This window comes from Salarias fasciatus, chromosome 5, assembly GCF_902148845.1.
Source record: "Salarias fasciatus chromosome 5, fSalaFa1.1, whole genome shotgun sequence".
Taxonomy (NCBI): Eukaryota; Metazoa; Chordata; class Actinopteri; order Blenniiformes; family Blenniidae; genus Salarias; species Salarias fasciatus.
Genome location: NC_043749.1, coordinates 35,794,881 through 35,820,496, shown reverse-complemented (window position 1 = coordinate 35,820,496; position 25,616 = coordinate 35,794,881). Strand labels below are relative to the sequence as shown.

General features: G+C 49.7%; 1 protein-coding gene across 3 annotated transcripts in view; it reads left to right on the top strand.

The window, feature by feature from the left end:
- fhit (fragile histidine triad diadenosine triphosphatase) overlaps positions 1-25,616 on the top strand; it is a 284,494-nt gene that overhangs the window by 3,890 nt on the left and 254,988 nt on the right. For 2 of the 3 annotated variants that reach the window (XR_003931493.1, XM_030091933.1), the window contains exon 2: positions 14,406-14,459. The gene's annotated coding sequence lies outside the window, so the exon portion shown is untranslated. Of the gene's footprint in view, positions 1-5,520; positions 5,619-14,405; positions 14,460-25,616 lie in introns of those variants that run through there. The other variant, XM_030091934.1, reaches the window with a different exon arrangement.

Sequence of the window (25,616 nt, the reverse complement as noted above, 5' to 3'; positions counted from 1 at the left end):
GTAATGATTAGGCGGCGTTGTTTGTTATATATTCTACTAGAAGAATTACAAAAAACAATGTGAAGGCAAAAACGTGACACAGATTTTATTTTGAAATCACAGATTTTGGAACACGTAACTAGTTTCCATCTGGCACCGACTTGTTTCTGTTTAGACTGAAGCAGCGGCTCCAGAGTGAGGAAACAGGATCCTTGCTGAAAGTTTCCGGTCCACGGCTCTGTAGCGGCGCCAGAGCGGACCGCAGCTGCGCTGTGCGAGTCCATACGCTCCGCGCATGATATGTCGTCAGCACACAGTGGAATCGATAGCGGAATCGTTAAGGAGACAGACAAACGATTCCTTGGAATCGAGACATGAGGAACCGGTTCTACAAAAGAATCGGTTCTCGATTCCCATCCCCAGTTGTAACTAGTTGTAGCAGGCTGTACTGGGGTGTACCAGGTTTTGTCTGGATTGTAACTGGTTGTACTGGGTTGTAATGACTGTTTACCGTGTTGCAATGGGTTGTAACTGGTTGTTACTGGTTTTACCAGGTTGCAGTGGGTTGTTGTAACTTGCTGTACCAGGCTGAAACAGATTCTAACTGTCTGTAACGAGCTGGGATCAAGGAGGATAATGGGGTCAGGTTTCGATGACGTTAGGGTTCCTGCAGGACCTGGACAGGGACCTGCAGCTTCACTTCAGAGGAATTTACTTCTCGTGCAGACTGTCGGGTCGGAGGGAGAAAGAGGCCAGTTTGTTTGTTTCCTAATGTCAATAACCGTCACAGAAGAGGCATCTATTGTCCAGGATTGTTCTGTTGATGACACATTTCAAGATGAGAATGTGGGTCCAGGTCCCTGACCAGACCCCGTCCTGTCTGCGCCGCCATCAGGATGTCAGCTGTGGGCTAACTGCAGCTGCTCGTCCTGAGGGAGCGCTCCCCCGCTGGGTGGGCTTCCTTCTCCGGCGGTGTTGCGGCCCTGTCCTGCCCCCCCGGTGCCAGAGCTTTGATCGGACGTGCTCTTGGTTCTGCCGACGCCACACATCTGCTGGTTGGCTGCAGCCCCCTCAGAGGGGCCGCTGCCCCTCAGGATCTGCGCTGCCTCTTTATTATTCATTCGCTTCACGCTGCTGTTTAGCCGAGAGGCAGAGCGAGGCCCTTCACTGGCAGCCCGGGATAATCCGCTATCAGGGTTTAATTGCACCGCTACGTTTGGAGCACCGGCGGAATTCTTAATGCGAGCAGCCGAACAGGTGTAATTATGTTGAGTGGATGAGTTGTTCCACGATAACTGCTGTTAATGTGCGATGATGCTGCGCCGGGCCGCCGGCTCACATGGCCGGCAGCCTCTGCCGCCATCTCCACCTCCACACTCACATCTGAACCCGTTCCTCAAAATGTACCACGCCGCTCGCTTTGCATCAGAACTCAGCCTTCTGGAGCCTTTACGACCAAAAGAGACACTTTCAACACTTCTACACCCAGAAGCCAACTGCAGCATCCAGCTGGCCCTCCAACCTCCAGCAGACATGGATCATCCAGTCTGCTGGAATGCTGCACTTTTTAAAACATTTCAGCCGTTTTTGAATTTTGATGCATTGAATTTTTTTAGTCATCTTGAGTCTTTTAGATGTTTTTGTGTATAATTCAATTAAGAATAATGGAATGTTGTGGTTTCTTCACTGTGTTTCTGTGAATTCAGACACTTGAAGCCATTTATCTTTTTCAACCTCTTTTTACTTTTTAGCCGTTTCTGGTAATATCAGTCATTTCCTTGACTTTTTCACAATGTTTCCCGTTTTGGACATTTTGATTCTTTAAAAAACGAAGCTATCTTTATTCTCCATCTTTTCAGTGATATTGTGCTTTTCAAAAGTCATTGTAGCATTGTTCTTTATGCATGCCTGCCTCTTTAAGAGATCAGTGTTTCTATCCTTGGTGGCGTTTTTTTATTGTTATTGTTGTTAGGCTGCTTTTTCGATGCATAATTAATCCAGCACTGTTGAGAACATGTACACGAAAAGCACATCAGAACGTGCAGAAAATTCAGGAACAGTGGTCTATGACTTTTAACATTTCCACAAATTGTTTCCTTAAATAACACCAACCAAAGTTTCCTCTGTCCCGCCGTGGGACTCCATACAGACGTGACAGCTTTTAAAGTGCTGCTGCATTTGTCCAGTCTTGAGATGTGAAAACATCTTTTCCCTGTCTTCTGTCAGGGTCACTGTGAGCTTCAGGCTTGGTGAGGATTTGGTCTGTTTTTGGAGTTTATAATGGGAGTGAATGAGGACGGGCGCTCTGCCGTCACCACCGCCACGGATCAGAGCTGACCTGCAGGTCTTCTGCTTCAAACAGGGTTTCACTTTGGTCTGAAACTCAAACCAGTCCCTCTCAAGAAGCTTTTCTTTGAAGCAAGTGTGAATGTTCCTCCCGTTCGCTGCAATGCTTTAGAATCTTTCACTGAAACCCAAAAATTCAGATTTCTCTCAGCAGAAGCTGAAGCTGTGTGGATGATCCTGCAGACGATCAGATCTCTCTCAGCTGATTGATGATCCTACTCAGATTTAATCATGGAAATCTTATCAGGACGTGACTTTAGAAACTCAACATCTCTCTGCTGAGTGGGATTATTGTTGCACTCTGCCACCTTTTCTAATTGATCATTTTCTATGTACCCTGCCCAAAAATATCAGCGTGTGCTAGCAGAAAGTAAACCAGTGTTGAACTGACTGACTTCTGTGTCGTCAGTTTTAATTAACTCCTGCTTTGAACAGCAGCTCAGCTCAGCATGCAATCAAGAGAAATATTAATTCTGTCAAACAAAGAACTTGTAGACTTTAGTAATTTACACTTCTAGTTTATGAGGCTCTTAAAATTTACTCTTTTAGTGTCGACAGATTCCAGTTGATTTTAAAATTCACAGAGCAGCTCTGAGCCAAGCAAGAAAAATAAAAGCACTGAGCTTTGAAGCGCTCAGTTCCTGAGTTGATTCAGTTACATTACAGTTACAATCTTCAGTTACAATCTTCAACAGCAACATCAGATTTTCGGGTCTGCCAAAGGTGGAGGCTATTTGCTTCATGTTAGCATTAGCTTTGTCCCTGCAGCGTGCTTCAGATCAGCGTCTTCCACAAATTTCAAGACGTTAATCTGAAGCCTCAGGGTTTCCCTCAGTGCTTTACAGGCCTGGGGGGCCGCCAGGCTTTTCTTGCCTGTTTTATTCTGTTTTATCTGTTTTATTTATTGTAAAAGTGTTTTTTTTTTTTATGCACCAAAACAGCGACACCAAAGACGATCTCCAGAGCTTTTAATGGCATCTGGTGATACGGTTGCAATGGCGACACCTGATGGTCGATACGTGAACACACAGGGGTCAGAGGTGAGGCGTGTTTTCATCAGAGAGCCGCGGCTCCATGACGCAGAGCCAGTGCAAGTTAGCATGTTAGCCGTTAGCATGGATGTTAGCACGTGGTCAGAGCAGCCTTCTGTGAGTCGCGATGGGAAACATCGAACTAGTGGATTTAATCCAGAATGGTTCGTGTTCTGTCCTCAGAATGATTCACTGTCCAGACGGTGGAACTGCTTCTGTTTAATGAACCGTCACAAACATCATGCTTCATCAGTGTGGAGGATTCCATTCAAACACATTCTTCTTCTACTGCACGGTACAGGCGGGTGGGGTTGTCGGGTACAGTGGGACTGATCCTGGATTCTGTCATATTATGGTCTGGCCTCCCGTCCTGTTGTTAAAGCGATACTTCAACATTTTGGCAAATTGGCCCATTTAGCACAATTCCTTAGTCATTTCGAACAGCATACTTACTGTTTCTGTGAGGGCGAGCTGTTGTTTATCCAGAGGCGAGTCGGGGAAGGTTTTCGGGACGGACATAATGGAAGTGGATGGTATTTTTGTTCCCCCTCGTCAAACTCATCAAATACACAATCCAACAACCCCAAAACACTTTGGTGGACACGTTATAATCCACACATTCACTACGCTGTGGAACACCAACAAATAATATTGTAGCGTTACGACACTGAAGCAAATACTGGGAACTACTTTTTCTTTTGAGATCACTACGCCCAGACGCCATGTTTAGTAAGTAGTTCCGTCTTAGCAATCTTCACATAAACAACTCAATCTGGTAATTTTGCTTTAATATTCCACAGCGTAGTGAATGTGTGGATTATAACGTGTCCACCAAAGTGTTTTGGGGTTGTTGGATTGTGTATTTGTTGAGTTTGACGAGGGGGAACAAAAATACCATTCACTTCCATTGTGTCCGTCCCAAAAACCTTCCCCGACTCACCTCTGGATAAACAACAGCTCGCCCTCACAAAAACAGGAAGTATGCTGTTCTAATGACTGAGGAATTGCGCTAAATGGGCCAACTTGCCAAATTTTTGAAGTATCCCTTTAAAAGGTCGGACGTGGATCAAACAACTGTCTTTTGCAAATGCTGTCAAGCAGAAGTGTTAGCCGGCGGTGGTTACACCAGCAATTAGCTTCACCACCTGAGCCGAAAACACTTTTTAGAGTACCAGGAATGTCATAACGTAAGATCCACACCCTCCACATCCACAGCTCAACCTGCAGCAGCAGCCAGACGTCAAGATGTGTTCTAAAGGGACTGACTATGAGGAAAAAAGTAAGCGGTGGGTCAGATAACAATCCAATCACGCAATCTGGACATGAAAAAAAACAAAAAAAATATGATACAGTCCTTATGACAGTCAAATGAGCCATTTAAAGCCAATCAACTGCAGTAATTATTTTCTTATTAGAAGAAAATGTGTGTAACAACACTCTTGCATGAAAAAAAAATACTGTCAAATACCGTGAAACCGGTATGATTTAAAAAAAACTGTGATATAAAATTTTTGCCATTCCGCCCTACCCTATGTGGGGCTTCAGCACGAACCTCGCGGGGGTCTTCATGGTGAAGGGGTGAATACACCCACAGACAGGAGGAGAATTACATAACTCCAAACTTAACTGCCTGAAGTACAAGCAGTGAGTTTTGCCAGCTCAGCATGAAACCAACAGTGTGTTTTATGGTGGAAGAAGAATCAATCCACATCAGATAGGAGCCCAGCATCACATGCATGGATCAATCCAACAAAGCACGCTGTGATCCACGGCGTGTCTGAAGCTGAGTGAGAACTTCAACAAACACAGAATCACTGAGAAACCACAGCTATTTCAAATAAAAACTTCAAACTGGCTACTGTATTGGATTTATTCAGTCAGCTCGTGTAAAAGTGGAACAAACCTCTGCTGTGGGTTTGTTACAGTGTTGAAAATTGGCGTAAGCCACCCAGAGAAATGATTAAAATCTTCTGAAGTGCATGAGAGAAACTCGTGAAACCCTGAAACAGACTTCTGCCTCCTGAAGTGATGGATGTTAGTTCAGTCATGGAAACCACATCAGACCATCAGACTTCATATCAATACGGCGTTTTTGATTGTCCTGATTCAAGATTTGAGAGCGCCGTGCTTCACAGCCTCCCTTCTCCGTCAGTTCAACACCTCCGCCGGCCGACTCGCCTCAGGGCTCCACCGTCGCTGCAGTGCTGGCTCATTCCAAACCCGAGCAGTTCCAGATAGACCTCGATGTACGTGACGGAAGAGGTGAGAGACTTCAGCTCATGTTTCACTCCGTCCGGAGAGATGCTGTGAAGCTGTCGATTACAAAGAAAGGCAGTGAAGGACAGATGGACGGAGTCCTGCAGGATGGGCTGTCAGTGTGTTCGACTTCCTGTCGCCACTATCAGAGCTACATGTTATGAAATAAAAGGGTCTTCTTCTTCTTCCTCCTCCTCTGCTTCTTCCTCCTGTCAGCTTTGAGCTGGTTTTTTGGGTCCAGAGCGGCGTCCTGGTGGACTGCTGTGGAAGTGTTGAGGTTTATCAGCAGTGTCATCTACGTGCACGAAGCTCATGTCTATTTTAGTGAAGAATAAACGAGCTCCTGGACTGAGTCATGTTGCTGCTTTGCCCTGTAAACTGCCCAGCTGCCAACCCTCCAAACGCCCCTGAACCCAGACGGCCTCAGAGCACTGATGTGGAGACCGGGCCTGGCTTCAGGGAAGCCCTGCTGCGCCCCCTACAGGGCAGTGTGAGGGGTTCCTGGGGACGCATGGCGCCGGAGGCAGTTCTGGTGCTGCAGGACAGCAGCAGGTCATCCATGAGCCACTCAGAGCAGAGGTTCTTCTGCTGGCCTGGTTCCAGGCTAGCAGGAGACCAAACCCAGCACCGGGCTGGTCTGCACCGATGGTAGGATCTCCATTCAAGCTCTCCCAGGAGTCGAAACCAGAGCAGCTTCACAAAGACACTCCGAAGAGCCTGGAGTTCACAGGGCTGCTGATGTTCAGCACCCGGGCGCTGGTTCTGTTTAGAAGGTCCTCCAGGGGCTAGCTCTGACACCAGGCTTCCGCTGGGTCCTCTGCTCCTTGTTTCATGAAAACCTACCTCCAACCCTGCCCCACCCTAACACTAACAATTCCCCTTGACCCGACCTAAACCCAACTCTGACCCATCCTCCACCCCCACCCTAAGTACATGGAGCTTTTTAATTCAGAATTAAAGTGTTTTCCTTTGTGTTTAAAGGTCCCAGAACTCAGAAAGCATCTGTTCTGCAGTGAAGCATGCATGTGATGTATTCAGTTGGAAAGCAGTCCATAGTAATGTTGTGCCACAGTCTTTTTGATGGAGTTGCACTGCTAATCCAGCAGAGCAGGATGTTCTTTCCAGCAGCAAATGTCAGAACATTAAAAAGTCTGCTGCGAGTGCCGTCAGAAGTGAGACTCAGTGTCAGGAACATAGGATCCATTCGTACTGAAACACTGAAGAGAGCAGACAGGTCCTCCACAGTACCAGAACCAGACCAGAACCCTGAACTTCACACATGACAAGAAGCAGTGAGCAGGATCACCAGGCTGAGTTACATTTCCAGGGCAGCGGAGAGAAATTAACATCTATTTTGTTCTTGACAGCAGGTGTTTTATGAATGAATGATGAAGAATTCTAAACGGTATGGATTTAGTTCTGTTCCAGACAGAAATATTCACAGCCTGGGACCAGATTTGTTGCTGTACATCATCGTCTATAGCAACGCTGAAATCTTTCTCCCAAGCCTGCTTGTCATTTTGAGAGGTAAAAGAAGAATTACAGTTTAGATTTCTATAGAAACCTTGAAGTGCTTCCTGCTAGTCTGTAGAGAAAGGGCCTTTCCCACACCTGAGGAGGAGTTATTTATTATTAAAGTAGTCTTTAGCTATGACATTTCTGATTTCTTGACCCTTGACTTTTAGTGATACAGCATGTGATTGTTCTCTGGTCTCGACCCAGTGTCTTTGGGAAAGACTATTTGACTCTAAATCTCTTTTTGGGAGTGTTTTTCCAGAAGAGAAGGCACGAGATGCTGGCCTCCTGAGGACACTCCCTCCCTCTGGTGGGTGGGGAAGTCTCTCTGCAGGCCTACAGTGCACACTTTTACAAAATGGTTGCTTTATGTGTTTAAATTGCTAATTTGAACTTTCAGTGAAAGTGAAAAGTTTGACATCTGCCGTTGGGGAATTGTTATCCGACCACTCAGTCCACAAATCTTAACAACAGCATGGCGGGTAATTTCTCCATTGACAGAACCATTATGTCAAGTGGATTTCCAGAGATGGTGCTTTTACAAGTTGCTGCCATTATAAACAGAGTGTTCCACTCTTTAAAAAGGGCAACTATGAACAAGAGCAGAAAGAAGAAGGTGCTCTGAGTCATTATGTAAAACGGGGCTACGTCTTAAAGGTTTGAGAGTGTACTTACTGAAATGATGATTTCAGAGTCAGATTCCTGAATGAAAGCTTTATGGCAGCAGCTCTTCAGTCTGGGTGTGAAGCTTTGCCGCAACATGTCTTTAAGAGCTGCGGCTGCACGGTAGCACCCAGCGTCTCTTCATTAAGACGGATTGAAAGGTGTCATCAGCGTGAAGGCTCATCACTGCGGCTCAGACTGCTGCTGAAGAAATCCCGCCTGGGTTTCATCTCCACGCTCCTGTCAGCACACACTCACTGCTTGAGCTGATTGTTAAAGCTATCCTGAGCTAGCATCAGTAATTATCGCAGCGTGCTTTACTCCTATCGTTTTCTGTAGATATTAGTTGGATGGCAACAAAAAATAAAATACTCAAACGATGGATCCAACATAACAAAAGCACGACCTACTGCGAGACGGGACTGAGTAACTCACAGAGCCAAATGATTTATGACCATCATCTTCATCATCCTCAGTGAAAAGGTCCAGTGCAACAAAGCGATGCCCCACAATAATAAGACATGTCGTTTAAATGATTCAAAACAGCAGCTTTAATGAGAGCTGTGTGGACAACGTGTCGTCTCCGTCTCAAGTCTGTCTGCTCCATTGGACCCGAGTAGAGGATCTGATGGATCTGTCATCGTTCGGTCAACGGAGACAAGACATTAGTTCAAACCCTCCCATGAAGCTCACAAAGCATTGACCCAAAGTGAGAAATTCTTCATGTTGGCCAGTCTTCTACTCCGGTTTTCCTCCGGCCTTCAGTCCTGAGTTTGTTCCTTCAAGTCAAAGCTTCTACTGCCATCAAGGTCGACATGTGAACCACATTAAAAACCAGCTGGGGAAACTTTCAGTGAGTTTAGGCTGTCCAGATGAAACATTAGAAGGATTTTAATTGTTTTAGTAGTAAATTTCTTACTTTAGCTTTAGTCTTGGCTACAGCTTTAGCTTTAGCCTTAGCTACAGCTACACAGGGGTGTCAAACTCAGATGGTGGAGGACCCCCTGCTCTGCATGCTTCAAGTGTCTCCCTGCTTCAGCACACATCTGCTGCCCTTGGTGATGGAACGTCATGAGATACAGCCGTGCTGAAGCGGGGGACGTGGAGAACAAGCAGGGCTGTGGCCCTCCAGGATCTGAGCTGCAGCTTTACCTTCAGCTTCAACAGAGACACTGGAGCTACACAGAGGGGCTCATGAGAGCTAAAATATAGTCTGTCTAACCAGATTCCAGAGTTTTATCTGAACATTGGTGTTGCAATAATAACTGCTCCTTACCGGCTTGGCTGCTGGTGGCCTCTGATTCATTTGTGCAGTCTACCTTGGTGGATGAAGTCTGCCCTGTACAGCAGGTAATCAATAACCCAGAGCCCGACCAGTGAAGAACAGGACCCCACTGAGATGATTACAGTGGAACATTGGTTTCCAGGCCTGCTGTGGAATGAGGACAGTCTTTCTTCTGGGTTTCTTTGACAGAGCAGGCAAAGCTTGGGCCGCCGTCTGATCCATGCTCCCCTTGAAGGGACCCAGAACCTCACTTTGGAAACTGTAGGGTGACAGAAGTCAGCAGGACGTGTTCTAGTGGTAGGAAACTTTTTCAGTAAAGCTCCAAAAACCGAGAGCGAAGCCATCAATTAATCAAGTTTTTTGATTTACAATTGAAAGCCAGCTTGAGCAGCCATGCTGAGCCAGATGAAGCCGTCCAGGTGAAGGACGGTGATCCAGCCATGAAGAAAAGCAGTTTGTGAGGGATTCCGTTCATATCACGAACATGCTTTAAAAAGCTGTTCAGCTTGTTAATAACTGCACTCCTGTCTAATTGGAGTGTTTAATGCTGCGGTTTGATTAGCTGCTCGATGTGAGGATGTCAGTTAGCTCCTGACTTTCCCCTTTTGCCTCTGAGTGACCGAGGAATCGGCGTCATGCTCTCCTCTGCTCTCTGACTTCGTGGTTGTCGGCCGTGCTGCTTCCAGCCGTGGTGGTTCTCTGGTCCCAGCGGGAGGAAAGGACCACTGCTCATTACTGTCTTCTGATAATGGAACACAGCTGTTTGTCCCAACACGAGAGCTCTGGCTTTTAGCCTCATGGCGAGGCGGTTGCAGGTTCAAATCCAGCAGGATCCTTTCTGTGTGAAGTGTGAGGAGAGTCCTGGCCTGTATCCCGGTCTGGGCCCTGGTGTGTGTGGTGAAGCCCGATACGCAAAGTCACCAGAAAGCACATTTTGACCCCTGTAGTGACCAGCGTGCTGCTCTGCTGTCTCCGGCTTCACCTCTGGAAGGTGAAGCCATGTCAGACCGTCAAACCGCAGTGATGATTGTCAATACCATGTTGTGTTTCCGCGATGTGTTGACCTCGGTCAGCGTCTCCACCAGATCCAGTTTCAGCCTGAACATCTGGGTGGAGTAGAGAGGCTCCTCCATGCTGGCCTCCTACAGCCTCATTACTCATCAGGACAAAATGTGATCCCAGTGACAAACGGTGAAGCGCCCCTCCCGGAGGAAGGGCACTGGGGCTGCACGATGAACCGCCACCGCATCGAAACTGAGGCTTTAACTGCTGCGGTAACCGAACCGCACAGGGCTGAGGCTTTTAGAGCCATTTGAGTGACAGACCTATCCGCCAATCAAAACGATCGAGTCTCGCGTTCCGGCCCACCGGCCAATCAGAAATGACAACAGGAAGCAAGTATGTCTGCACTGCACCGCTGCAGCTAACTAGCATCAGGTTGCTAACAACAAACCCTGCAGTGTGCTCTGCGGTGTCGTGAGGAGCAAAGTTTTCAGTGTGACTCGTTCTCGGTGTGAAAATGTCTGAGATGGCAGCAGGAGAGGGGGCGGAGCCGCTGGTATCAGAAGGAACTGGAGCTCAGCTGTTTGGACTCTGGGTTTGAAAACAACCACGTGGAGCCAGGTGTAGATGGTGTCGCCGTGCAGCAGCCAGATCCAGAGGAAACACGTCTAGTTTATACCAACACCTGAAGACTCACCGCTACACGTTACAGAAACGTGGACGAGTCGTAGGTTATTCTCTCTCTCCCCCGATCGCCCCACAGCTCAGCCTTCATCCAGCATGTGATTCGCTCGTCTCTCTCCATGAAAACATGAAGCTGTGAGGGAGACGAGCCAGAGCAGGATTACTAAACTGACTGTGATCTAAGGATATTACAGCAATAAGGATTATTTTAAGTTTCTTTTTTTTACCCTTTTTTTTTTTTTTTTTTTTTTTTTGCGAGTTGAAGTTGGGTTCACAGTGGTCCCTATTTGCAGTTCTGGTTTTTAATTTCCATTTATTTCCCATTGGAAACTGTTGTCTAAGTAATCTTCTGTGAACCATGCAAGCAAGACCAGTATTGAATTACAATTTCGACAGCATTGGATTTTCATTATTTTTTTATTTATTTCATTAAAACAATGCACTCTTTTTTTCCAAACGTGATGCAGACAGCACGGTGGCGTCTCGGCTGCCGCTGCCTGAAGCTTTGTGAAGTTAGTTTACAATATGTGTAATTTTATGTGTCAACTTGAGCAAGACCATGTAAAAGTAACAATTTTTTTTTACCATAATTTTAGCTGTTTTCTGCATTTGAAAGTATAAAATGTGAAAATCGCATGATTGGTCAGAAAAATCGCAATTAGGTTTTTTGTCACAATCGTGCAGCCTTAAAGGGTACTCCTCGGCGTTTGGTCGTTTGATTTGGTTTGTTGGTAAAACCATGAGCAGCTCAACGGACCAGTGTCTTTCACGACTGTCTGACTGTGAACTTCTTCAGCACCACTCACTCCATCAGGAGATGGAAACGCTGTTGACATACGCTGAGAAACAGGAGGCCACATCTGGTTAGTATACATCAATGGCTCACCTCTAGTTAGTATATAAATATATATACTATGACTTACGTCTAGTTAGTATTCATCTACGACCAGGCTCGTGCCGTGAGCTCCAGGGTTCGGGAGGCAGGCAGTCGTGAACTGTGACGGACACACCAATGACAATTTACATGTGACGGCAGCTAAGTGCCTGCTTAATCAAACCAAATCAAGACAGTAAGACTCCATTAAAAAAGCTTAAACAATCATTTAATAGCAGTCCCAAGACTCTCCCGATTACCTTTATATCTCATGATAACACAGAGCATTCCTTCTTTATGATCAAGATGCAAAATGAGTGAGAAAAGGATCGTCGGGAAGTGGAGCTGTCTGTGGTGCTGAAACCTGGCTCTCTCTCCAGGGCTTCACCTCCACACAGAGAGAGAGAGCCCGGTTTCAGCACCACAGACAGCTCCACGTCCGAAATGGCATTTTCTCACTCATTTTGCGCCTCGATGAATGATTTCATGAAAGAATACCTGAAAACAACAACCGAAAACAACAAACAGGCCTATGCTCAACGCTCTACTGCACATATGTGCAGCTCCTCTTGCCTTAATTCATGTCATTCACAGTTATCCAGCTGACATCAGGTATTAAGAACGAGAGAGAGACAGAGAGAGAGAGAGAGAAGATGAAGTCCATGCGAGTGTCCCTCTGGACAAAGTTGTGGATCGCAGCGTTGTACAAGTCGTCTGTCTTGGCCTCAGTCTGGTGAGCCTGTCTTCCTCCGTGGACATCAGAGCCAGAGATGGAAGTCTTCCTCTGTCCTGCGGCTGTATGTTTTGATGCATTTCCAGGCAGAGAAAGACCTCTCCATCGATGCTGCGGTGGCTGGAACGGTCAAAACCAACTGCAGCAGTTCCGTTGCCTTGGAGCAGTTTGTTCAAGGTCATTTTCAACGAGGAACGCCAGCAGCTCATGAGGTGATTGTTTTTGATCATCTGTGAGCTGTACAGTCCAATGAGGTCGGCCTTTAGTCTCAGTAAATCAAAATGCTCGCCATATTTAGCAAGACTTCAGTTTTGTCAATTTAATCAAAATGAGCTGACAGTTCATCAAACTTTTTGCAGTTAACCAGAAACTGAAGTTCTGCCAGGTTCTTGAATCTTGCCTCCATTTGCAGACCGATGTTGTCCAGCGTGCTGTAAACAGCTTTCGTCTCTCATCTCCGGCCGGCCGCTCGCTGTCGACCAAGTTCAGCGCTTTGCACCATTCCTGGAAACGTTCATAAAACGAGTCAAACGACCAGCCGGTTGCTCCAGGCTTTCCTGGAGTCACTGACCCGAAGAGAGCAGAACCCTATGTCCATCACCTTGGCCTGAAGAACACGGAACTCTGTGTCCGTCTCTGGAGACCATGAGGAGGAAGCAGGAGACGCTTTGGAGAGCCAGAGGCTGAATCCAGAGGCCAGACCCAGAGCTGGTCCACCCGGCCGTCGGGGTTTTCTGGATAAGGCCTCTCGGAGCTCGGCATGGTGGAACATGACTTTTCACCACTTCATCAAGCAGACTGCTGCGCTTTGTGGACTTGCTGAAATAAGCTGCAAGACCTTCCCGAGTCTTGAGAAAGACTTTACGTTCAGCGATCATCTGTGCAGACTGCGAGAGGACGAGGTTCAGTTTGTGTCCATAACAGTGAGTAAACAACGCCTCCGGTACTTTTCTCTGATTTTGGCCTGGACTCCATTTAGCTGCGATGCCGTCACTGATGCACCATCGTATGTTTGCGCTACCAACCTGCGTCCAGTCTAACTTGTCCAGTACACCTCAGACAGAGGTGGCGATGGCTGTGGCTCTCCTGCCGTCACCGGCATCGTCAAAGCCCAGAAAAGCCCCCTTCACCTCGCGACCAGACACCCACCTCAAAATAACAGACAGCTGAGCCTTATTGGTGGTGTCTGTCGCTTCGTCCACCTCCACAGCAGCAACCTGTGGTCAGATCCACAGTTCAACCTGAGCATCAGAACGGGGAAGAAAGGTGATTTAGGTGACTTTGAGCGTGGCGTGGTTGTTGGTGCCAGACGGGCTGGTCTGAGTGTTTTAAGAAACTACTGCTTGTTACAACCAAGCTCTGCAGAGGAGCATCTCTAAACACTGAACACGTGGAACCTGGAGGCAGACGGGCTCCAGCAGCAGAACACCACACCGCCTGTCGGCTGAGACCAGGAACCTGAGGCTCACCCAGACTGGACTATAGCAGGTTGGACTGATGAGTCTGGATTTCTGCTGGACATTGGGAGGGTTGGGTCAGAATTTGGCGTCATGGATCCATCCTGCCTCGTATCAGCGGCCCCGGCTGGTGCTGGTGGTGTTATGGTGTGGAGGTATTTTCCTGGCACTCTTTGGACCCCTTAATACCAACTGAGCATGGCTGCAACGCCACAGCCTACCTGGGTATTGTTGCTGACCCTTTATGACCACAGTGGACGGCCTTCTGACTTGCTTCCAGCAGGAGAATGTGCCATGAATCATCTCAGACTGGGTTCTGGAACAGGACCATGAGTTCATTGGACTCAAACGGCATCCAGTCACCAGATCTCCGATCTTCAGATCTTCTTGGTGAAATTTGTTGTCAGTGCTTTTAATAATCGATTTTTGTCGACGTTGTTGATTTGTTGTTGCAGCCCTAGTGAAAATAAAGACATTCACAACACACACCGGGAGTGTCTGTCTTCAGAACCAACCCCGATTCAGCTGGAGAGTCATTCTATATCAATAGTCCAGAACTGATTTTACGTCTGTGTTTCAGGGGAGCCGTCCCGGTGAAGAGGCCGTCCTTCCCTTCCCTGCTGAACTGCTCCAGGTACGTGAAGAAAGCCTCACCCTCCATGCTCAGACAGAACACACTGCGGCCGCCTCGTTGATCTGGAGCTTCAGTGACCGCTGGGAGGAGCTGAGGCTGGCGGTGGCGTTGTTGGAACCGCGGCGTATCGCTGCTGTTCTGCTCTCAGCTAGACGTCTGGAAGACTTGGTGGCGGATCAGCCTCCATGTTGCTCAGTGTGTGTCGCTAAGCTGCACTGGCTTCACAGTTCGCTCTGTCCTCTCAGTCCTCAAACGACTCCAAACACTTCTGTCTAGCAGATCAGTCTCATGTGGAGAAGATCTAAACACCTGCAAGCTAACAGATCCATCAGTTAGCGCTGTGGTCTGGTGAGCGGCTTTGCTGGGTGGCCGCCACTGTTGGGTCTGGGAAAGCTGAGATGTGGTTCATGTTGCTGTTTGCATCTTTTTGAAGCGGTGTTTTGACCCTGGCGGTCACTGCAGTCGCAGCCATCAGTAAACTAGTTGAACACTGCAGCTGTGAATAAATCCACACGGTCCGATCACTGAGCGCACATGAACCTGAGCAGGTTCCTGCTCTGGAGCACCTCATGACACACACCGCCTCGCATTCTGCAGGAGAAACACGCTGAACTGGATCTCAGTGTGATTGTAACTCCGATCCGAGCCCGGCAGGAAGAGGGGATTGTCCTGTGGAAGCAGAAAACACATTCGTCATTACGTCTTCTCTTATTTGTTTGCTTGGAGATGAGTTGAATAATGGATGTAGCGTGCTGCTGCCGTCCTCCTGTCCGGGCGGCGAGTGGCCGCCTGCAGCGGGGATTTCACCCTCCGTCTGGAGGTTTTCTGGGTGGAGGTCTGGTGAGACGGACACGGAGAGGAAATCCAGCGGAAGACGCTTCATCTGAGTGACGGCGGAGCCAAAACCGTCTGTGACAGCCAACACGTTTACTGCTCCCAAATCAAATCGTTAATGCAACGGAAAAATGTGTCAGCTGTGTGAATAATTGATGCCAAAGTGAGTGAACCAATAAAGGTATAAATATTTGATTGTGGTAGGATGTGATTGAAATGGCTCGTCTCAAATTGGATTACATGACGTGCAGGAGAAGCTCCAGAGCGGCGCTCTCTGAACGCCGTGTCTGTTAGCGGTTAGCGTCCGTTCAGTGGCTCCGCCGTCAGTCCGGGTTGATACGCTGAGCTCGGTGGTTTTTCGCTTCATGTTGTGTTTGTAGAGCGGTGGTGTAAAGACAGGAAACCCCTCACTCAGCGCTCCACGTCGTCCCTGATGTCTCGTGGTGATGGATCACAGACCCGTCGGTCGCAGGGTTTGGTTCAGGACCAGAACCCATCAAGGTCTCTCGCTGCCTGGCTTCCAGGCGTGTGAACCGGTGGACCACAGGACCGTCTTAACGTCTTTCAGAACGCTCTCATGGCGTCGCCTTGGTAGTTCAGCAGATTGTGATCAGCCTGGAGCTCTGGCTGTTGTGCGTCTGTGTAGCATCACTTCACGGGACGGGTTCCTGACTTGCCCTTGAACTGCTGGTGTTGGATCTTAATGCTCCTCGTGGTTCTGATACTTTGACCTTTAATGGAACCTTGACGCTCGCAGTGGAAATAGAGCAGAAGTGTCGATGTGTGTTTAAAGGCCTGCCTCCTGCAGCAGAGCGCTGAGGACCTGCTCTCGGCTGCTGGGTCTGCCGGTTTCCTGCCGGCGTGGAGCCTCTTCAGAGCGAGCGGAGGCAGGGAGCGTGCACGGCGTAGTCAGGGCTGATCCGGCACGAGGCAGGGTGGGCGTGTGAACACACCTCCGCTGCAGCTCATTGGGAAGATGGAGGACGGCGGCGGCAGCACAGGCCGATCTGATGAGGCATTAGATCCAAGGTGAAGTTCAGCATGTGATCTCATATGCTTTACATGCTGCATGCATATTTAACGGAGAGCGACTTTGAGATCTTGCTTGGTTACATGTGATGCATTATTCAGTGTAGCTCCGGGCGTCTCTGAGGAACCGAGAACCAATCACATGGATCACAACTGACACTAAAAGCCGTCCGACGCAAGAGAAGCGGTCCGAGAAATTCCTCCCCAGCCGAGCGTGGCCAGCTGACATTAATGAGTGAATGAATGAATTGTTGGTGTAATCTGAGGGAGGCCCTGGTGACCCCTTCCCTCGGCGCCGCACACCCGGCGTCCTGCCATCAGCGGCGCCGTCCTGGTGTGTAATCAGCAGGTTCACTGAGGAGGATCTGTGGGGGAAGCGGTGAAGCTGAGATCCGTCCCGTCAGAGTCCAGCTCAGCCAGCCGTTCTCCGGCAGCGCTGTGAGGCCACTGACCACGGCCAAACGAGGAGGTTCAGGGACCAGCGGTGGGCCTTGTTTTGTGTAGAAGTTGATGTCTGTGTCCTCACGTTGTTACCTGACACGATACATTAAAATCAGTCCCCAGTCTGTATCCAGACCCGACCCGGTGTCTCTTCCAGTTCACTTCAGCTTTATTTAAAGAACCACAAATACAACAGTCATTTCTCTGCACTTTTACTTTGAAAAACCCTGCACTTCCTTAGGAGCAGGTATCAGCACAGGTGGGAGGGAGAGAGGACAGCTACAGCATGCAGGACGCCAGCCCAGCAGGACCAGAGCAGCGCCTTGTTCTGGTTATTGGGTCGGTTTTAGTGTTGTTACATCATAATTTCCATTGTTGTGACAGTCTTTGGTTGAATACGTGGAGGTATTAGTCTGATTTCCTGCTGATTGGCAGACCTGCTGTATCTTCTGCCTGTGTCGAGTGATGCTGATGCTCCAGAGATCAATGAATGAACTTGTTTCTAATGGTGCGTTCACACCGGATGCGAGTGGCGCGGCGAGGGCGGCCGATTTACATAGAAAATATATGGTTTTCGCGCGGCCAGGAAGCAGCGAGCGGTCACGCGGCGAGAATTCAGCGAATTCAGCGGCGGCCGCTCCACCGCTCTACTCACGCCGCTGAAAGTTGGGAATGTTGAACTTTTGAGCGAATTCGCGAGCGGCGAACCAATCACAGAGCCGCTCTATATGGCGTTATTTATGACGGACCGGAGCCCCGGGAAACACCAGAAATGGAGGAGAAACTGGTCACAGCGGTCTGCCTCGCCCTGAGCCCATCGATGTATTTTTATCGGGACAGGAATGAAGAGGAGCTTGGAGGAAGACCAGTGAGGTCGGGTCCCGGTAAACTGAGTAGAGACTGTGGTGAAACGGTGTTTACTGTTGGTTAAACAGTGAGTTCACGGAGAGGTCGGGTCCCCGGGGGAACAGAGCGCCGATGCAGGACAGCAGCTCGTCAAACTGACCTGGGAGAGACGGAAGTCCCGCTGAACGCGTCCTTCATCCCGGCGCAGCTCCTGGAGTAAACGGTGAAACTCACCGTACTCTGAACGCCTCTGCAAAATATTCTGAATCCAGACACGTCGCCTGGACTCGCCGCGACGACGTTGTCGGGCTTTATCAAGCAAATAAAGAAGACCGCCGGCAACAGAGAGGCGAGTCCAGCGGCAGCTCGAAGTTAGAAGCTTCCAGTCTGTTGGATCACTGTTTTATTTTCTTATTTTTTCGCCTGAGTAGGATTATTAGTTATCCTTTTGAAAAGTGGAGTGTTGTTGGGATCGGCGGTGTGTTTGGTTTATGGAGGCTGTGTGTGAGACGCCTGAGGACCAGGCCTTCCTGTCCAAACGTCCTTCACAGCGTCCCTCCTCCCTCTGCTCTGGCCGACAGAAGCCCGGCCCGGAGTCTCACTGCTGTGTTTCCTTTAATGTTCGGCCATGCTGTTTACCACTTTGATGTCACACACTTTTTTCTTTTTGGTGAGTGAAGACTTTACACTTCACCTGCAGAAGTGTCCAGATGGATGGCAGGGAGCGTGTGTGTGTGTGTGTGTGTTCCCATGCCATCTGCTCATTATCTGCACGGACCCCCTCCTGGATTAAACGGGGCTGCAGCCTGCTATCGGCTCTCTGGGGACACACACACACACACACACACACACACACACTCTCACACACACACACGCACGCACGCACGCACGCACGCACGCACAGCAGCAGCCGGCTACAGTCCGGACGGGGAGGTTTATTTTTATCTGTGTCTGTATAATCCATCCTCAGACAATCGACAAACGCCTGAAGTCTTTCCTTCAGGCACGCCACGGTCACCTGGGGGCCTCTCACATCTGTTCACACTGTGGACACACTGCCTGCCTCTCTGCTGCCTGCACCAGCCAGCTTCCACAGAGCTCCGCATACAGGTGGATCTAATCTGAACGCCGAACTCTACCATCCACCCAACACACACACAAACACACACACACACACACACACACACACACACACACACACACACACACACACACCCCTGTGAGGATGTCCAGCGTTCCTCTGGGTTCCCACGTCAACCAGCTCAGAGCCTTCATCTTTGATATTGAGCTGAATTAACCGACGCCAAACCGTCTGTCATCTTCAGGACCTGAACCAGCTCTGCAGCCGCGGTTCTGCGTTTCCTGTCGTTTGTGTTTGTTGCACCACAGAAAGTCTTTCAAATGGACACAATGTGACAAAAGTGATGCTTAAAGGTCTAATACACGATTTTCTCGAAAAGACGACGCCCCACGTCTGTTACTCACTGTTTGAACAACGCCATGCTCCAGACCATCCGCCCGGCTCTCCTGCTTCTCCCAGGAAACGCGGAAGTGTACGAGCGCGATCTCCTCTTCTCCGGCGTGCACGGCTCTGTTTACAGTTTCTGCGATCCGCCTCGCTCATAAATAAAGCTTTTTTTCCGAAACAGTTACAGTTTCATTATGTCAGACTCGCCATCGGTCAGTACGAGCTCAGAAGCTCACCGGCTACAGAAACACTCTGAATGCGCAAAAGGGAGAAGCTGATTGGGCGCGAGCACGTAGAACCGCCTTACGAAAGCAGCTCGTCAGAATGATTGACAAACAGACCCACCAGTTATTTAGGTGATCCACCCGGAAATCAAAATGTTGTATTACACCTTTAAATTTGAAAGATGTGAAAATGGAAAAAGTCAAGATTCCAGCTGGTCCTGAATGAAACCAGAGGAAATGACTCGTAGACAGCATAAACCCCTCATCGTGGGAGGACCCTTGTTGTTTTAGCTCCCAACCATGTGTGGTTACCTGTATGTTCCATTCATGATGAGAAGTTAGCAAAACACAAAGCCACCATGGAAGTGAGAAATCCTGACCCCGGCCTCAAGAGATGACCCCCACGTGTGGGAGTGGCCTGGCTGTGGGGGTCTGGGACCCGCTGATGCTGCTGAGTACCTGTGAGGACCAGACCTGCTGTGTGTCAGGCCAGCCACAGCCTCCGTTTGTTCACCAGCAGTTGTACCCAGTGCAGCATGCAGTGAAGCTGCTGTTGATACGCCGCTCATGTTTAGAGAGCATTTTGCAGTGCAGTCTGTCCAGCTGAATGGCTTTTTGTTGGTTGGTTGGTGTGTTTTGAACGGACTGCAGTTGGAATCCTGGTGCTGCTGGGTCCTCCCTGCTGCTGGTTTGCTGGCGTGTCGCTGTCCGGTGCTGATCCCGTGTGCGCTCAGGGCGTCGCCGGCCTGCATGGTGGGGCCAGAGACTGTGGTGCATCGCTGCTTCGGCCAGCGGGGAACTAACTGCACCGCTCACAGGTGAAAGGGCCGGTGTTGAGTCAGCCGGGCGCTGGCTCTTCTTCGTGTGGGGTAGAGGTTTCTGGGTGAGCTCTCTGTCAGACGTTCACATCATGATACCTGGTCCTCCAGGTGGACAGGTGGACTGTCCTCACTGCACACCTCCAGCACTCACTTTGACTCCACTGCTTTTGGAAACAGGAACTCTTTCTTGAGGTGTAACCAAACCCGGTTTGTAAAGAAACTGAGATGTATTCACATTAAGAATGTCTCTGAGGAGGAGGAGGACGGTCAGGATGAAATTCCTGAAGCGTTCCTCATCTTTAGAGACCGTCCCTCTAATGAAGCTTACAACTGGTCGATAAAAACAACATGTTTCATCTCCGGTACGCTCTGGCCTCTTTGATAATAAAACATCATTGGAGACCAGAGACATGTTCAGACGCTCTCGTACAGCAACACTGCAGTTTCAACATTTGTCATCGTCTTACATTGTTCAGGTTCATGCTGATTACCAGTTCAGGTTTGTGTGTGTGAGCTGTTTGTGTTCAGTGGTGTTCAAACTGGCTTTCATTCCAGCTCTCACATTGTTCCGTCCGCTCTGGATTGCAGTTTTCTGTTTGGCCCTGGAACCTCAGCGTGGCAGTGTGTCCGTGCAGCTCTTGCTCTCTGAAGCCACGGTGAGTTCTCCGAACTCGACACAACAGAACCGACACTGCAGCTATACGTCGGCCTTTCAGCCATGAATAGACTGTACAGTGCTGGCTGGACTGGAACTCTTCCATTTCCTGTTGGCGGTTAAAAGGATCGGGACACAGTTTGCTGCTGCAGTTTCTCTGAGCGCTCTGTGAAGATTATCCAAAGGCAGAGTGCCATCTGCCTCCGGATAATAACCCGCAGGAATCTGCAGCATCAGCTCGTGTGAGTTGTGGGGTGAAATAATCAGCCCCTAAAAAGAATGAAAAATGAAAGCACCACAATCTCCCTGTTTTACAGTTTGTCTTCCAGCCCAAAACCCATCAAGTTGTTCTCGAGCCTCAATTCCTCTGTATGGGCTGCTGTCTTATCGCTGCAGGCCCAGACGTCCTCGGCCGCTCTGACTCGAGCAGGTGTTTTTATTTTCAAGTTGTTGACGTGTAAAATCCACTCAACTTGCCGGAATCTTCCCTCTGTGGGAAAATGTAGTGCAGGTCGAGCAGAAGGTCACGAGGCAAAGTGCAAGCCGCTCCCGTTACATTGAGCAGAAGACTGCCAGACCGCTGTTGTTGTGAACGAAGTGATGCTGAGGCGGCCGAGGCTCGCTTTGCAGCGGCTGGCGGTTCGATCCTCCATCTCCGTGCTGTTGTGTGTCAAAGTGCTCAGGTTGCTTCCTGTGTCATGGCAGCCGTCACCGTCAGTGTGAACTCAGGTAAAGTCCAGGTAGCTTCCAGCTCAGTTAGCTAAGACAGTCCCAGGAAGAAGCATCAACAGCTGGATGCATTTCCTGCAGATCAGGTGGAACATCTGAGTGATTTTCAGATGTGCAGCTTGCTGTTTGATGTGGCCGTGCTGTGGTTGGTTATCTACTGGTCAAACTGAACAGAATGGAAACCCTGCCAGCTTTACTTCAGACAGTAAAATGAGAAGAATGAAGCAGGTCTGGATGGCTTGAGTGGTCTGGATAACGTTAGCTTTACTCCATGAACGTCTGTTTAAAGAACTATCGTCTGAAATAAAACACATCAAGGAGAATCATCACACCCCACAAACACAACCAGCACAGAACACACATCGGGGATGTCATCAGGGGGACAGCGAAGTGTGTGAAGACGTCCTGCTGTCACCAACAAGGAGTAGAAACACCTTGTTAATCCCGGGGGGGGGGGGGGGGGGGTGTGTGTGTGTGTGTGTGTGTGTGTGTGTGGTGGTGGTGGGGGGGGGGGGGGGGGTTCTGGTCATAGTTCCAGGCAGAACAAACACACTATGAACAGAATAGAAGCTAAAATATAAACACGACAGCAGAAACACACAAGAAACGGTGTTTACAGCGAGGAGCTACACAAGCTTATCGCCAGAGGAAGGAAGGGTCTGCTGTGGACCAGGACGTGATGAGGACTGAGAGACAGGATGGAGCTCTGGGACGTGATGAGGACCGAGAGACAGGATGGAGCTCTGGGACGTGATGAGGACCGAGAGACAGGATGGAGCTCCAGGACGTGATGAGGACCGAGAGACAGGATGGAGCTCCAGGACGTGATGAGGACCGAGAGACAGGATGGAGCTCTGGGACGTGATGAGGACGGAGAGACAGGATGGAGCTCTGGGACGTGATGAGGACTGAGAGACAGGATGGAGCTCCAGGACGTGATGAGGACCGAGAGACAGGATGGAGCTCTGGGACGTGATGAGGACCGAGAGACAGGATGGAGCTCCAGGACGTGATGAGGACCGAGAGACAGGATGGAGCTCCAGGACGTGATGAGGACTGAGAGACAGGATGGAGCTCTGGGACGTGATGAGGACCGAGAGACAGGATGGAGCTCCAGGACGTGATGAGGACTGAGAGACAGGATGGAGCTCCAGGACGTGATGAGGACTGAGAGACAGGATGGAGCTCTGGGACGTGATGAGGACCGAGAGACAGGATGGAGCTCTGGGACGTGATGAGGACCGAGAGACAGGATGGAGCTCTGGGACGTGATGAGGACCGAGAGACAGGATGGAGCTCCAGGACGTGATGAGGACCGAGAGACAGGATGGAGCTCCAGGACGTGATGAGGACCGAGAGACAGGATGGAGCTCTGGGACGTGATGAGGACGGAGAGACAGGATGGAGCTCTGGGACGTGATGAGGACTGAGAGACAGGATGGAGCTCCAGGACGTGATGAGGACCGAGAGACAGGATGGAGCTCTGGGACGTGATGAGGACCGAGAGACAGGATGGAGCTCCAGGACGTGATGAGGACCGAGAGACAGGATGGAGCTCCAGGACGTGATGAGGACTGAGAGACAGGATGGAGCTCTGGGACGTGATGAGGACCGAGAGACAGGATGGAGCTCCAGGACGTGATGAGGACTGAGAGACAGGATGGAGCTCCAGGACGTGATGAGGACTGAGAGACAGGATGGAGCTCTGGGACGTGATGAGGACCGAGAGACAGGATGGAGCTCTGGGACGTGATGAGGACCGAGAGACAGGATGGAGCTCTGGGACGTGATGAGGACCGAGAGACAGGATGGAGCTCTGGGACGTGATGAGGACCGAGAGACAGGATGGAGCTCTGGGACGTGATGAGGACCGAGAGACAGGATGGAGCTCTGGGACGTGATGAGGACTGAGAGACAGGATGGAGCTCCAGGGACTGAGAGACAGGATGGAGCTCTGGGACGTGATGAGGACTGAGAGACAGGATGGAGCTCCGGGGACTGAGAGACAGGATGGAGCTCCAGGGACTGAGAGACAGGATGGAGCTCTGGGACGTGATGAGGACTGAGAGACAGGATGGAGCTCCGGGGACTGAGAGACAGGATGGAGCTCCGGGACGTGATGAGGACTGAGAGACAGGATGGAGCTCCGGGACGTGATGAGGACTGAGAGACAGGATGGAGCTCCGGGGACTGAGAGACAGGATGGAGCTCCGGGACGTGATGAGGACTGAGAGACAGGATGGAGCTCCGGGACGTGATGAGGACTGAGAGACAGGATGGAGCTCCAGGACGTGATGAGGACTGAGAGACAGGATGGAGCTCCGGGGACTGAGAGACAGGATGGAGCTCCAGGACGTGATGAGGACTGAGAGACACTGTCCAGCACAGAGCTGGAGCAGCTGGTAATGTTCTCCAGTGGTTTTAAGGAGCATGGTGCGCCTGCCTCCATCTTACTGGTCTGAGTTCAGTCCTGGTCCTCCTGGAGGGTCAGGTCCTCCTCAGGGCTGCCAGAGAGCTGCCATGTTTCAGTGAAGCACATTAAACTAGAGTCCAGGACGTCCCCCAGACTCTGGCTCAGCGCTGTCTGATGTTTGGTTTTCCATGACGAGAGACGAGTCTGGAACGTCCTCAAAACCCACTTTGGTTTGTGAAGGAAACGTGCCCAGCATGTAACGACGTCCATCCTCTTTATGCAGTAATGTAGAAAATGTGTTTTTTATTTCCCGCCGCTGATTTGTGTGAAGTGTGGGGACGTAAAATGTAAAGGAATGAAGAATCTGAGGTGATTCATGCTGTTCCTGGACATTATGAGAAAAATGTCAGAAAAATCAAAGTCCACAAATCAATATGGTGTTTTAAAGATGTTCTGGAACCAGGAGCTTTATATGTTTATTTGCTCTCTGGAAATCGGCATTTTTGAATCGGTTTCAATGAGACCCGGGCTCTTTTGAAGCCAACATCATCGCCCCTGCTGGAATTTCCCTGGAATTACATCTTTTTTGCACTTCCGCATTATCTTCGTGTTTTACTAGTGGAGGTTGGCACTTGGGATGGAGCAGCTGAATCCAGACTGTGAATGGGATTCAGCTGGAGCTGGAGGGGATGAGGGGGGTCCTGCACCTACAGCCCAGGATGGTGGCAGCCATGCGAGGCCAGATGTGTCCAGCTCGTCCAGCTGTGGAGCTCAGTTGGAGTGTTGTTGCAGACTCCGCCCACCACACTGACACCAGGAATGGGGAGAACAGGCCAGTTTGACGTCACGTTTCCAGCCTGACTCAGTTCGACTAGACCCAGCAGTGGAGCAGGGCCGACAAACCTACCTGGAAAGCGGCAAAGCAGGCTGATGGAAACGCCCAGAAGCGGGGTAGGTCGAGTCGAGTCGAGCTGAGTCGGGGACGCCATAAGATCCTGTTTAACTCCAGAAGTCCCGCAGCCCAGCCGATGGCCTTCTACCGACCGTGCCCACAGAGCGGCCACGTGGCTGGATGAGTTTTACGCTGGTGTCCCTGCTGAGGCGTGAACCACTCCTCTGTTGTGTGAATGAGGTGATTACTGATGCGACACTGACTTCGTTTACATGCAGATAATATCTAGGTTAAGGTCAATATTCAGGTTTCTGAAACATCTGGAATAAGCCGTTTACCTGCTGAAACAGACGGAGTTCCTCCTGTTTACATGATCAGGATCTCCTCATTCAGACCGCGGCGCACAGACAACATCATGACTGCATTTTCACCTCATGCCACTAGGGGTGCTGTTAGTATGTTCAACCTTATTTAACACAGACACCACAGAAGAAGAAGGGCTGCAGGCTCTCTCTGCATGTTGTTAGAAAAAGAATGTTAGTGGCAAGACGTGGTGATATGTTCAATGATGCGATGCAGCGTTTCTTCAGTAACAGAGAAGAACTGAACCATCGATTCCGCGCATTTTATTTACTGAGTAGCAGCTACACTGGATCACAAGTAGCTCCTGGACTCAGAAGACCAGGATTCCTTGCGGATAGAATATGCAGAGCAGTATTTAATGTCCCTTTAGACCGGGATATTCCGATGCATGTTTGTATGACCAGAAATTCGGGTTAGAAAAGGAGTAACCAGGGGTAGGATT